General features: G+C 45.4%; 1 long non-coding RNA gene across 1 annotated transcript; it reads left to right on the top strand.

Moving 5' to 3' along the window:
- Positions 1-62: 62 nt before the first annotated feature.
- Positions 63-7,187, top strand: LOC137555920 (uncharacterized). Its single transcript, XR_011028590.1, has 3 exons — positions 63-276; positions 6,549-6,741; positions 6,840-7,187. It is a non-coding gene; the product is annotated as an uncharacterized lncRNA (long non-coding RNA).
- The last annotated feature ends 8,193 nt before the right edge of the window (positions 7,188-15,380 follow it).

The raw sequence follows: 15,380 nt of genomic DNA on the forward strand, positions 1-15,380 counted from the left end.
CTGCTGCAAAGGTTCCTAGCTGTGCACCTCTTGCTAGGAAACTGAGATCTAATGACAGAAGACATGACAGTGACCAAAACACAGTAGAGACCCAGCAAACTACTGGAACAACGCAAGAACAATGGCTAGTCAAGTGATTGCTATTTCGTTCTCAGAAATTTAGGCTGAGATGAACCTGAACTTACTTTCTGGATAGAAAAAAGCTACACAGTAGATGAATGAATCAAGTGTTATTATACAGAACAATCCCCTGGGCAAATGCATACCGTTTCTTAGGTAAGTGGTTATCATTTCTTTTAGGAAAGGGAGGACGTTTTTAAAGGACAACCTAGGTTACATGATGTGATAGACATGTATATGTACAATAATGTACAATAACTAGGCTGTGTTCCTTTTTTTCTTTCTGTGACTGAAAGAGTTAAAGAGAACTCAAGGTGGATCTTCGGGGGGCAGATGGGACACAGAGCCATGATCTCTGCCTAATGACATGGCTCTGTGTCCCCCAACCGCCGCTCTCTGCCCCCCACCACCGGCCTGCTGTAGCCCCCCGAGTTTAGCGACAAGATGCCCGCCAGGGGTGTTCCTACAGGGTTTCCTGAGCTGCCGTTGGGCAGCTCTCTCCCCTTGGCTGTGCCTCCTGCTGCTCCTCCACCTCCCTGCACGCTATGAGAGACAACTCAGTCCCAGGGGTCACGCAAGTGATAGTGGGCCATAGCGGCTCACGGGAGCACCGTTTTTTGCGGATACCTGATCCGCTCAGCCCTGCAGATCAGGTAGCCTACTTTTTTTATTTTTTGAGCCCACCTTGGGCTCTCTTTAAACATCAGGTATGCAAGTGACAGTTTCTATTCAGGTTGGGACTGGGTCAGACTACAGCATAACCCTCACCGATAAGTAATTAAAACCATAAAACATTTTTCTGTCATTAAAAGGCTTTCGGGAACAGGAAAGAGATAAAAAAAGGGTCAATAATTCATAGGTTTGAGCTCTGGCATAATTCAATGAAGGTGTCATTGAGCAGAGAGAATGAAACAGTAAAACTTAAAAACTAGATTGAAATTTTACATAAAACTGTGGGATATAAAAAATGAGGATATATACAATTGTTTTTCTCTATCAGTTTATTTTCACCTTGGATGTCCTTTAATCAGGAAGATGCTATTTGTTTGCTAACAAATTTCTTTCAGGATAGGTAAATTTCAGATTATTCTCTTGCATTGCGCATAAACATACACTATATGTACTGTACACAGAGCAGCAGGTTCAAGTTAGCCCTGGACAATTGTACTGACATAGCCATAAACCGTGCAATTTTGATTGTAATGGTGATGGTAAACCATGTTATGATAGACATTACAATCGACCACCCAAAAAACAAAGATTGCAATTTCAATCGTTGTGTCGATCATAATTATAACCGTTAATAATGAAAGCCATTCATATTTGCAATCAATTAGACATGTTCGTCTGATCAAGCGCTTAATTGGGCAGAATATTTGTACAGCGTATGGCTATCGAAGTGATAAGCAAACTTGGCTCTCCAGCTGTTAAGGGACTATAAGGGCTCATTTCCACTATCGCGAATTCGCATGCGTTTTTCGCATGCAAATTCGCATAGCAATACAAGTGAATGGGACTGTTTCCACTTGTCAGGATTCCTTTGCGTTCTTCTGTGCAGAAAAAATTCGCATGGCAGAGCCATCAGAATTCGCATACCGCATACCGCTATGCGAATCGCATACAATGTATTTAATAGGAAATTCGCATGAGGTTTGGGCATGCGAATTTTCATGCGAATTCGCATAAAACAAATGAAAAGCACACCAGCACTGCCATGGTTAAATTCGCATACATTGTCATCCGTGCGAATTCGCATGCGAATTCGAATGAAAATTTGCATGGATCCGCATGTGAATTACGCATCTGCATGCAAATTTTTACCGCGGCGATTCGCACCGCACAAGTGCAAATGCAGCCTAAGTCCCACAATGCATTTGCCTTTATGGCTCATGATGTGGCTGTTAGACTCCTGCAATGCATTGTGGGACTTGTAGTTCCTTAACAGCTGGAGAGCCTAGTTTGCCTATCATTGGGCTACCGTAACCGTTTGGAGGAAAGATGGCATGACAGCAATTTCCCACACCTAAAATAAAAACGAGAATATGTTATGTCTGGTCAGACAACCTTAAATTAGCATTCTAGCAATAATTGTTAGTCAAGGCCAGTTTGGGAATGTTTCAAATAGTAATGTGGTGAATAATATTTAATTTATGTGATGCATTTACAGTAAGTGTTATTGATGCTAGGCTCACAGTTAGAGTTTTGTTGCGTTCCCTGTAAAAATGGGAACACAACACAATAAAAGGATAGACAGGGTACACATTTTACTTTCAGTTTTCTGCACGCATTTTCCTGCATGCTTTTTCTGGACGCCATTGGGCTGATTTACTAAACCGTGCTAACTCATAGTACGGCCGCACTAGAGTTTTGCGCGTAATGGTTTACGTGTGCAAATGTGAATTTTCACATGCAAAACTTCAAGTTTTTGCGAGAAAATTCGTGTTTGTGCACATAAACCGTTCGCTAGCGTGCCCGTGCTATGAGTTAGCATGGTTTAGTGCATCAACCCCCATGTGTGTTTGTATGCAGAAAAACGTGATTTTTTTCTGCTAATATACAGTAATTGATAGAGAAAACTGACAAAATGTGCCGAATTATTCTGCACACGAAAAATGCATTAAGTGTAAACTAGTCAATTGATTAACATGAGTTCTCAGTTTTTCTGTGCAGATAACGCACACGAAATGAGTCAAGTGTGCTAAAGCAGCGCAGCTTAATGGGAGGAGCACAAGTTATACGTACACTAAGCGTGGTAGAGCAGCGTAGCTTCCGCTGCAAACTTACTAGCACTCCTTCTAAGTAACGGCCACTCCACTGAACCGGCCCTGAGCCCCGGCGGGCTCAGTGGCTTTATTGGACATGAACTCCGCACGATTGGCCCAGTAGGCAGCTGCCTGTCAAGTGTCGGGTCCCAGCTTGATTACGGCAGTCCAAGGCTAAATGCTAAAAGAGGAGGTAGGGAGAGTTGCTCGTCTCTGGATCTAGGGGAGGTGAATTATCGGAATGGCTGGCAACCAATACAGGGGACACCCATGCCTGGCTACCTATACAGGAGGCACCCATGCCTAGCCATCGATACAGGGGACACCCATGCCTGGTTACATATGCAGGGAATACTTTTTGCCTGGCTATCCATACTGGATGCACCTATACTTGGCTACCTATATATGTCTAGCTACCTATACAGGGGCACCCATGCCTGGCTACCAATACAGGGGGCATCCATGCCTAGCTATCTATACAGGGGGCACCCATGCCTGGCTATCTATACTGGGGGCATCTATAGCTGGGTGGAAGGTCACTCCACCTAATGATTTCTAGATAGGCGTCTGCAGGGGTCCACCTACTAGACCACCAGGGGGTTAGGGACTACCAGGGGAAGGTCACTCCACCCAGTGATTTCTATATAGGCGTCTGCAGGGGTCCACCTACTAGACCACCAGGGGGTTAGGGACCCACTGGACCACCAGGGAATTCAAGTGTACCCACATAAAAGCATGTATACTTATCTTGGGCTTCCTCCAGCCCCGTGGGCTCTGTTGTCCTCCTGGAATGCTCCTATCCACCTCTGGCCGGCCCAGTCTTTCTCTCTAGTCGTCCCAAGGTATGCTGTACTGCGCATGTGCATCGCGGCCACACGCACTCCCGTTGTGCTCATAACCCCACCCACTTTTAAGACCACACCCTCTACATAATAAAATTGTTAATTAACCTTTTCTGTTAACCCCTTCTCTCTTATTTTTACCACTAAAAATACTTATATTATTTTTTTCAGTTCAAGGCAAAGAAGTAACACTGTAACAAAAACCCACCTTTATTTAAAATCAAATATCGTCACCATAAATTGTGACAGGAACATAATTTAAGTTTTCTGATAAACAGGAGAACTAGCCAATCTTAGTAGTGTTTAGTAGTGGTGGTTATTAAATTATTGCTGATTGCATAGGGACATAGCTAAAATGTCAAAACTGCTCTGGTCCTTAAAGGGACTCAGAGCTGAAAATAGTAAAAAGATTTATACATACCTGGGGCTTCCTCCAGCCCCATCTGCTCGGATCACTCACATGCCGCCGTCCTCCTCTGTCTGCAGCTTCGGGAACCGGGTCCAGTCACTGAAGTCTGTCGGCTCCAGTCTACGCAGGAGAAGTGTGCCCTCTATAATAAAGAATTCCTGATCCTGATCTATGTATCTCTCCAGCGGCTGCTGGAGAGATACGCAAACAGCGCACTTCCCCTGCGTAGACTGGAGCCGACTGCCGTAAGTGACGGGACCTGGTTCCCAAAGCTGCAGACAGCAGAAGACAGCGGCGTGGGAGCAATCTAAGCAGATGGGGCTGGAGGAAGCCCCAGGTGTGTATAAATCTTTTTACTATTTTCAGCTCCGGTACACTTTAAGGGTGTTTTATATGTTGGTACTGAAGTGGTTAAAGAGAACCTAAGATGGCCATCAGGGGTGTGTTTATACTTACCTGGGGCTTCCTCCAGCCACATGAGGATCCTGGGCCCCTTCGCTATCCTCTCTGGCCACTCAGTTGACTTGCTATCCCCCCCCCCCCCCCGTTATTCTGCGCAGGAGTGCATGACTGGCCAGTTTACCGGGGGGGGGGGGGGGGGGGGGGGTATGGTGGATATCAAGTGAACTGAGGGAGCCTACGAACATCATAGGATTATCTCAGGTGCACGTTAAGAGAAAAAGTGAATAGGCTTTGGCCCTGTTTTTTCTGTTAAATAGTGAGTGTCTTGTCACACTGAAGGCTGAACAGTCCTTTATTCATCTGTCATTAATTCATTATATTATAAATAATACATTAATTTATCCTATATTCATTCTGTTCAGATGGCCACCTGGCAGGTGGTTTAATGGAAGGGTCGACAGAAGTAAACCACGTTATTAATAGGAAAAATATTGATGGCAACACTCATTCAGCCTGTCAGAAAGCCTGGCTTTTTCTTTGTCCGTATTTTTCATATTTTATTTATGCCTTGATACAGACACATCCATGCTTGCCAAATGATATCACCCAGGACACAGTGAGTATTGGCCACCATCAAAAGCATTGTTTGCTGACACATGATGCTGTCAAAATCATTTTGTTTACACATGATTTATGAGATTATTTCTGCTATGATTACAGCAACCAGCTTAAGAAATAAGCTGCACATCACCAGATTCACGTATAACATTTTAGTTGTGGTACAGGTTATGCATAGTACAGTTTCACAGCAAGGAGAATAATACAAAAAAATAAAAGTATACAGTAGACTTTTTTATTTTTTTTTATTTCAGTAAGTTTTATTGGAATCACAACTACATCTAAACAGAAACAGTCATGAGAAATTAAATCACATAACAGTGTACATCTGTTTCTATGAAAAACACATCATAGCAATAGCAGCATAATTACAACAGTACGCAAATTACACCTTGGTATAGCATAAAATGATATCAGGGCTGTGGAGTCGGTATAAAAAAATCCTCCGACTCCAACTCCTCAGTTTATGAAACCTCCAAATCCGATTCCAGGTACCCAAAATTACTCCGACTCCTCGACTCTGACTCCAACGCCGATTGCACAGCCCTGAATGATATCATAGCAATGGTCCATACACTTATTATTCCTATATCACCCTCCCAACTCCCCATCTTCCCCATTGCCCAACCCCCTCACCCCCACTCTCCCTCTCACAGTGGATCTCAACAATCAACAGCCTGCTAACAAGTACCAGAATAACCAGCAATGCCATCGGCTTACACCAACCCCAGTACAGGAGGTTCTGCTTAGCACAACAGGAACATAACTAATTGCAGACACTGTAGCACTATAATACATATAAACACTGTAGGCCCCACATCAAGTAACCACCCCATTACCAGGAAGTACCCAGCATTCTTATTCCATTCATCTGATTCTTGATATATATGCCATAACAACCAAGAATTTGCATGAGATAACGGCCAGCCACACGATTCTTGAACCAAGTCCTCCATTTGTTCTATATATTCCATTTTCCTATACCAATCCTGGATGGATGGAGCAATAGTAGATTTCCAAAATTTAGGGATAGTGAGATAGGCAGCTGCCAGAAAGTCTCTCAATACAGTAAGGATTTTTTTGAATTTCCGGATTGGCATAGAGAGCATTAACGGCAATAAGGAGGCAGAAGTGTTTGCCAGCTCAATACCCAAGGCAGTCTTTAGCAATTGTACAAATATTTGCCCAAAAAGGTTGAATTAAGGGGCAAGTATGCCATATATGAACCATGGAACCTTTTTACATTTTTGATATGGCAGCGTTCATTTTATTAAGCACTACTGGTGTTCTATACCATCTTGACAAGATCTTCAAGGCATTCTCTTTGAAAAGTAGGGGACATTATTACTGGCAATATAAAAACAGTTGTCTTTAATTTTAGTATTTTTCTTTCAGGCCCCCTGTGTTGTGTTTTTTTGCCGGAAGTATAACACAATGACAATGCAAGGCAATGGAGCCTAGCACACTTACCACCTAGTGTTTCGCCGTAAGTGCCTAATCGGCCACCAACCCGCTGCAAAGTCAACACCGTGTTACCGTCGGACTTCTGCAGCAACACAGCGGAGGTGGAGGTAATGGAAGTCAATAGGTGAGGAAAAAATGTTTACATTTCTTGGCAGCAGCGGTGCGCATGTGTGGACTGACGCAAATATGACGGGTAATCCCAGTGACATACTTTCTATCCAGCAGGGAGTACATCACATGGCGAGGGGCGTGCAGGGCGCTACGCATATGACCCTGTCGGCGCACCCTGGGGCAGGGTCATATGAAGGAGGTTTTTTGCATTGCGGTGGGATGGGGGCACTACGGCTCCTGAAGACTTCTAAAGCCTCCCGTGATGGCACAGAGCAGCCTTTGGCCCATCAGTCCAAGACTGCTAATGGGCGAGACAGCATTGGAACGAGTGGACCGGGAGAGGAACGGAAAAGCTCTATAGGACCGAGAGCCTTTCCTCTCCATAGGCGAGTGTCTGGTTTTGTATTTTACTTCAGGTTTGCTTTAAGTAGCTTTGCCTCTGGTCAGGTATACTTTAAATATGGGTTTGCTTTTATGAAAAAAAAGCTGTCTTCTTGTTTCACTACATTTCTGACAAAGAAAACAGATTGAGTGATAAATACCTCTCTCAACATTTAAAGGTTAGAAGTTCAGAGACATGAAAGGCAGATTCAGTAATAGAAGAAGTATCACTAAGAGGATCAGAGACTCCAATGAACACCATTATTACAGTGCTCAGCAGCCCATACACACTTGAGGCAGGAGTAGCTAATGAGTCCTTGTGGTAAATTCAATAAAGACAACATTCTAAAGGGATAAGTATAAACACTTTTGATAAATGCTGAAATCTATTCTCTTCCTGTTTGTACCCAGATCACTGACCTGGCGACAACAGGCCACAGATGTTTCAGTAATGTATCTAGAGATTATTATCATTTAGTATTTACAGTATAATACACCGACATCTTCCACAGCACTTTACAGAGTATACAGTCATGCATCTAACTGCCCCTCAGAGGGCTACACAGTCTAATCCCTACTATAGTCATATGTCCGTCTAGGGCCAATTTAGGGGAAAGCCAATTAACTTACCGGTATCTGTTTTTGGCATGTGGGAGGATAACGGAGTCCACGGAGGAAACCCACGCAGACACAGGAAGAACATACAAACTCCTTGAAGATATTGCCCTGGTTGGGATTCAAACCAGAGACCCAGTGCTGCAAGGCAGGAGTGTTATCCACTACTACACCACCGTGCTGAGATATTTTATGTTTGTAGGTTTTGCAGAAATTTACATTTGTTTTGTGGGTGTTTTTTTTTTAACTTCCTACACACACGAGATGCCACTTATTCAAGTGGCGAGAATCTAGCATATGTTCAGCAGCCCCGATGAGCTATGATAATGGTTACAGACTTTGAATGCTAAAAGTGTTACTGCTAACCATTACAACAATATGAGAAAAAGAAGTAAAGCATCCCTAGTTAAACTGGAGTTATGGTTTAGCACTGGTAAAGACAGAATAGGATAAACTTGACAGGTAAGGTGTACAATATTATTGCTTTCAACATTTTCAGACATACTCAAAACTTAATTAAGTGAACTGCTACGTACCACAGAGATTTTTGTTATGAGGTGTGCTCCAGATTGTTAGATTCCATACTCCGAGGCCTCGTTCACATTACACACGTTGCCGTCCGTATTTCGGCAATTCGTGCAGGAGGCAGACATGCACATATCATGCTGGAGATGCTGGAGATATTAAGGCAAGAGAAAATGTAACTCCACACAGTGAGAGAGTTATCTTGTTTCTTCATTCCTTAAGTTACCTCCTCTGTAGTTAATTTACCTCCTCTGTAGTTAAGTTACCTCCTCTGTAGTTATTTTGACATGCAGTTAATTAACAACCTGTCTTTAACTCTGGAGTTATTTTAAGGATTGGAGAGTTAACTTAAAGACAGAAGAGTTAACTTTAGGTTTGACTGAAGTAAAATGTTTCCTGAATACTACATGCCTCGTCACCATAGTGATAACTATAGAAACGTTATTAAAGACAGGAGATACGCTTAGTGAATTGAAGCCATTGCGTTCCGATCGCACGGCCATCTGCGTGTGATAATGTGAACAAATTTTTCAGACCTCCCCATAAGTAAACCTGCACATTCTTTTGCCTCTCTGTGTAAGTCCTCCAGACATAAGAGCAGCCCAGCTTGGTCTTTGGAATGGACTTTCCCATTTGTATTCAGCTGACTGAAAACAGGTTTTTGTTTACACAGTCTGACACTTGTGAGTACCTGTAATTATGTCTACGTGTTAGGTTTCAGTTCCCTTTGCCATGATGCAGTTGCAAACGACAGCCTGCATACTATCAATTATAATATTACTTTCTAATATGTCTTTAGTAAAAGAAATTACTTGAAGTAATTGTAAAGTAATGTTGTTCCTATGCCTGCATTCTGCTGCTTGAAATGGTACTTTTTTTTTTGTACAATGATGTTTCCAACTGAAAATGCTTTAAAGCCCTAGATGAGCTTCCCTTTTTTAAAGCATATTAGCAATATGCAAACTCTTTGTGGTCAGCACTGCAGCTCAGCAGTCTCACCACCTCCCTGCCTTCTTCCCACTGCCTGTGTAGTAAAGTACTTAACTTTTCCCACATCCCCAAGTGTGTTTGTAAATGACATGTGTGTATTTCATCACTCTTCCCAGCCTGCAATAAGATAACATTTCCCACGACTCCTTTATTTAACCCTATTTAACACATGCTAGGGTGTAGGAAGGGTTAAATGCTTCTTTTTTTTTTTTTTACAACAAGCAAGGACATAAAGATATGACTCTGTTGAATTATAGCTGCAGTACTAGCTACAAAGTGTGCACAAAGAAAAGCAGTTATCCCCAATGAAAAATGTCTGTACATCGCTCACTCCCCACAGTCATGCATAGATAGGTTAGCCATAAAGTTCCACTGTTTGCAACTGCCTCCAGTCTCTAGCAGAAATAAATACTCTCACCAGTGTTCAGAGGCTGATTTGTCACAGATCAGCTGAATACGTGTTTCTGATGAACTCCAAGTCTTCTCTCCTCTCTCTAGCACCTCGAACCCGGCTCCACTTGTTCCTCAAAAAGACATGTATCATAACATAGCGTAAAACTGTAACTTTATATCTTCCAATTTCCCATACATGCAAAAGTGAGTGTACCCTTGCAGCGTGAGTGCTCCCCACTGCGTGTACCCGTGCTGCAGCCTCCACCGAATTATTTAGGAGAAATTCCTGCTCAACAGATATATATGCTGCCCTGTCACAGACCAGCAGTTAATCGCATAGATGTCACAACTCCGGTTGTTCAATTAGCAGATTTCCACAGTAGTAACACTTCGCCTTGAAGTATACCTCAGAATGAAAGAACAGTATACATAGCGTGAATCTGTCACAATTCACAATTCCTCTTTAGTCCGCTATGAGAGTTATGTATTAGTTCTGCAGGCACAGTGTGAAACGTTTGGCTGAAACCCCTGAGCTGACGCCAAAAGCATTGATTGCTGGTCCATGAGAGGTCAGCAGCCTATCTGGTGAGCGGTTAGGGACATTTTTGGTCTGGTGGAAGCTTGAGCACGGGCGCTGAATGTGGAGGGTGCTCACTGTGTAGAGGGTGTACTCACTTTTGCACAAAGCGGACTAAAGAGAAATTGTGAATTGTGACAGATTCACGCTATGTATACTGTTCTTTCATTCTGTAGGTATATGTCAGCAAGGGCAGCTGTAAGGTGCCCCAGAAATAAAACAGGTACCACAGGCTTGGTGGCAAGAAGGACACGAACTCATGTGGCTAAATTAAAACCTCCCCCTGCTCTACTTATAGATTTTGTGCTAGTGCTGCAGAACTTTTTCTTAATGCTTACATGATTTTAGGGAAATCTGTGATGAAGCTTTTAATACATCACAATCATACAATTTTGCGGGCTGATCGACTGTCCAATAATTTTTTAGAATCATTGGAAAATCGGGGACAAAAAAGCAGGGAAGAAGTGCGCGCGCGGCAAATTTTTGAGAAGATGTGTGTGCCGAAAAACCCGAGTGTTATGTTGTGCGCCGAAAATGGGTGCGGCCATGGACCAGAATGTGGGTGTGGCCATGGGTGGTGACAAATTTTCATTAACTTAGCAATGTGGGACATTAGATTAGGACAGTGGTGGCGAAACTTTTGGAGGCCGAGTGCCTAAACTGCAACCCAAAAGTCACTTTATCTATCGCAAAGTGGCAACAGCAATTTAAACTTTGTACAAACGTTTTAACTCATACATGAACATTATGGAAAATCCAAGTTGAAAATAAACTGTGAAGATAAACAATTTCATTCATCCTACTCCTGAAAAATGTATTTTTTTTTAGAATCTCCCAGTTTTATTTTCCGTTTTAAAAAGCTAAAAAGTAGGTTTAATGCTATTGTCTCATAGGATGATGATTCAGCTTTTCCCAGAGGCCCCCAACAAGACAAATTTAGCAATCATGAGGCCCCCAACAAATCATCAGGCTCCCAACAAGACACATTCAGCAATCTTGAGGCCCCCAACAAGACAAATTCAGCAATCATGATGCCCCCAACAAGACAAATTCAGCAATCGTGAGGCCCCCAACAAATCATGAGGCCCCCAACAAGACATTCAGCAATCTTGAGGCCCCCAAAAAATCATGAGGCCTTCAACAAGACGAATTCAGCAATCATGAGGCCCCCAACAAGACAAATTCAGCAGTCATGAGGCACATAAATAGACAGCATTTCACATAAATAGGCAGAATGCCCCCTTAAAATGGTAGACACCTCTCACCTGGCTTCTCAATTCTCCTCTACTGGCTGCTGTGCCTGGCAATACTGTTTTTGGCTGGATTGGGGATGACGTGCGGGCTGAAAGGCCTTGCGTAATGCTGTGGCCAGGCTGGCTGGCGGTGATGCTGTGGCCAGATTGGCTGGCGGTGATGCTGTGACTGGGTTGGCTGGCGGTGATGCTGTGGCTGGGTTGGCTGGCGGTGATGCTGGGCTGTGCTTGACTGGTTGAAGTAAATGCTGCCCCCTAGTTTAGGTAGCGCCAGGAACCCCCAGGTTAGGAAGTGACAAGGACCCCCCCAGTAAAGTAGTGACAGGGACCCCCAGTAAGGTAGTGACAGGGGACCCCCAGGTTAGGAAGTGACAGGGGACCCCCAGGTTAGGAAGTGACAGGGGACCCCCAGGTTAGGAAGTGACAGGGACCCCTTTAGGCAGCGAGTGACAGGGACCCCTTTAGGCAGCGGGTGACAGGGAGCCCCTTTAGGCAGCGGGTGACAGGGAGCCCCTTTAGGCAGCGGGTGACAGGGACCCCTTTAGGCAGCAGGTGACAGGGACCCCTTTAGGCTGGTGGCCAGTACGGAAAGGCATTGTCAAGGGACCGGGCAGAGCGCATGAGCGCCCACGTCATCTTTTATTGTGTTTTATTTTAATTTGTTTTGATTTTCAAATTTGCTTGTTTTTAATGTTCAATACTGTAATAAAGCTGTGGCCTTTTAAACTCCAATTGAGTGTCATAGCTTCTTTTACAGTAGATGGTAAGGTCGGCTCAATTGGGCCCTACCCAGGTCAAGTAACCTGAGAGCTGAGCACAGCTAGGGCGAGAAGGGGCGTGACCGGGTGGGCCCAGAGCTGGACTGACCAGGAATGATAGGGTTTCAGGTGTGGATTAAGGGTGGAGTATGCTGGCCAGAGGCCAGGGCACTATTAGAGCACTGGAGCTGGAAGATTACTTCCTTTTAGATTCACATGGGATACAGCAAACGTGAGGGAGGGTGCCTTTATTCAGAGGGGTAACATGAAACAAGCAGCAACTATTTCATGCACTGTCCTTCAAGGTGAAATTTGATACACCGAAATAGACTCGATCCGCTTACTCCTCTATTCCTGTTCATCATAATAAAACATCTATTTATTTACCCTGTGACCATTACTGACTAAAATTGTTTTACACCCACCCTTCCATTGCTCTACATATACAGACAACACGCTCTCATCTTTTAGGCTCCTCTAAACAATATCCAATAGCTATTTAACGTCATTTGCACATACACAGCATTTTTCATAATTTCCTATGACTTCCACCTTATTTCTCCTACTCTGTTCAGCTAAAACATTACAATACTACTCAGCATCTACAGCTGATTCCCTGTCTGCTTCTATTTACACATGTGCATATTACACTTCTTGGGCTTCTGCAAATTATGTCAGTTAGGGAAAAAAAAAAAAGGTTGGAAGAGGGGAGGGTGTAACAACCTTCATTGTGGGCGTGTTTTCAAGTGCTAGAGCGAAAAAAAAAAACTTGCTAATCCTGCCAAGAGTAAACAGCTATCCTCCCCATGCCCGTTTCTAGCCCCGTGCGGGGCGTGCCACCGCCCGGGGCGCTGTTGGGAGGGGGGCGCTGTAATGGAGGGGGAAAGCACCGTAGCCGCAGGGAGGGCAACCCGACCTCTCCCTCCCTCTCCCGGGCCGCCCTCCGTGCTCCCCCCTCAGATGTATAGTGAGCAGTAGCCAGGGAGGGAGCGCTGTATACAACATACCTCCCTGGCTACAAGCGCTGCTCTCTCGCCGCCGGTCGTCTTCTCTCTGCATACACGCTTATACACACGCTGCTTCCTGTTTAGCCGGAAGCAGCGTATGTATACGCATGTAGGCAGATGGGAGAAGACCAGCGACGAGAGAGCAGCGCTTGGAGCCAGGGAGGTATGTTGTATACAGCGCTCCCTCCCTGGCTGCTGCTGCTCACTATACATCTGAGGGGGGAGCACGGAGGGCGGCCCGGGAGAGGTCGGGTTGCCCTCCCCGCGGCTACGGTGCTTCCCCCCTCCATTATGGGGGACATCTACCTATCTAACCTATCCTGGGGGGCACCTACCTAATCTTACCTACGCTGGGGGCCAGCTACCTATCTAACCTATCCTGGGGGGCACCCAGTGGCGTAGCTAAGGAGCTATGGGCCCTGATGCAAGTTTTACAATGGGGCCCCCCAAGAACTCTATACATAACAGTTGATACGGCGCACCAAAACCTGCCAATGGCAACTACAGTGTCAGAGGTGCAAGAAGGGGATAGGGAACAGTTTGTTAATGATTACTACTATTCAAAGTATCTATAGAAGTGATTATTATGAGCACAGGACCTATAAAGAGCTAATACTGTAGTTGAGGGAGGGCCTATCGGGGCCCCTCTGGCCCAAGGGCCCCGATGCGGTCGCAACCTCTGCAACCCCTATTGCTACGCCCCTGGGGGCACCTACCTAATCTAACCTACGCTGGGGGGCAGCTACCTATCTAACCTATCCTGGGGGGCACCTACCTAATCTAATCTACGCTGGGGGGCACCTACCTAATCTAACCTACACTGGGGGGCAGCTACCTATCTTTTTTTTTTACACCCTCACCCTGGGTGCATTTTAGCCTAGAAACTGCACTGATCCTCCCACACTGCCTATGGCATTTTTACAGAACCTTGCTGTCAGGGTTTAGATGTATTGGTCATTTCTTCCTATCTATACACCTAATCACTGTCATATACTACTTTTTAGTGAATATTTTATTCTCCTTACAGTTCCTCTTTAAGTGTCATACCCTTCTGAGAGAAATACTGTATACAGAATGTTGATGGGGAACTCATCTGAAAATGCTAGTTGTCTGTCAGTCTCTGTCCAGGACATGGGCGTCTGCACATAGAGCCAGAAGGGTGCCGCTGCCTCCCCCTGGCCGCCCGCTGCCCCCCCCCCCCCCTGGCCGCCGATCACCCCCCTGTAGCCGCCGCTTACCCCCTCCTAGCTGCCGCGTCAGACCTCGATCAGGCGGCGACCAATAGTGCGACCCAGCACACCGCACTGATATGTGGAAGTGACATCACTTCCGCATATAGAGCGGGTGCGTCCAGCGCCCGCACTTACTGGTCGGGTCGCCGCTGATCGAGGTCTGAAGGTGCTGCAAGGTGAGGGGGGAAGAGCGGCGGGTAGAGAGAGGGGGCACCTGTCACTCACTGCCTAAATGGGGGTCCCTGTCACTCGCTGCCTAAAAGGGCTCCCTGTCACCCGCTGCCTAAAGGGGTCCCTGTCACCTGCTGCCTAAAGGGGTCCCTGTCACTCGCTGCCTAAAGGGGTCCCTGTCACTCGCTGCCTAAAGGGGTCCCTGTCACTTCCTAACCTGGGGGTCCCCTGTCACTTCCTAACCTGGGGGTCCCCTGTCATTTCCTAACCTGGGGGTCCCCTGTCACTACCTTATAGGCTCGTCAGTAAACGACGGGATCAGCCCAGACCTAGCGGCGGTACACTACGCATCCTTTGACAGGGCGACAGCCCTGGTGAGAGGAAAAGGCCAAGGGGCTTTAATGGGCAAGGTAGATATAGAATCGGCTTTTCGCCTACTGCCGGTGCACAAGGATAGCCTGCACCTGTTGGGATGCAAGTTTGAGGGAAGATATTATGTCGACCGATGCTTGCCCATGGGTTGCTCAATATCATGCGCGTATTTCGAAGCCTTTAGCACATTCCTAGAATGGGTAGTGAAGAACGAAAGCGCCGACTGGCCGAACTTATGGGGCTTCTACTGGGAGCCTTGAGGTGGTGGAAGAAGATGGCGTGGGAGCAATTGGTGAGGAGGAGGCTGGAGGAAGCCCCAAGTATGTATAAAACTTTTACATCTATTCATCTCAGGTATACTTTAAAAAATGAATTGTA

This window comes from Hyperolius riggenbachi, chromosome 1 (assembly GCF_040937935.1).
Source record: "Hyperolius riggenbachi isolate aHypRig1 chromosome 1, aHypRig1.pri, whole genome shotgun sequence".
Taxonomy (NCBI): Eukaryota; Metazoa; Chordata; class Amphibia; order Anura; family Hyperoliidae; genus Hyperolius; species Hyperolius riggenbachi.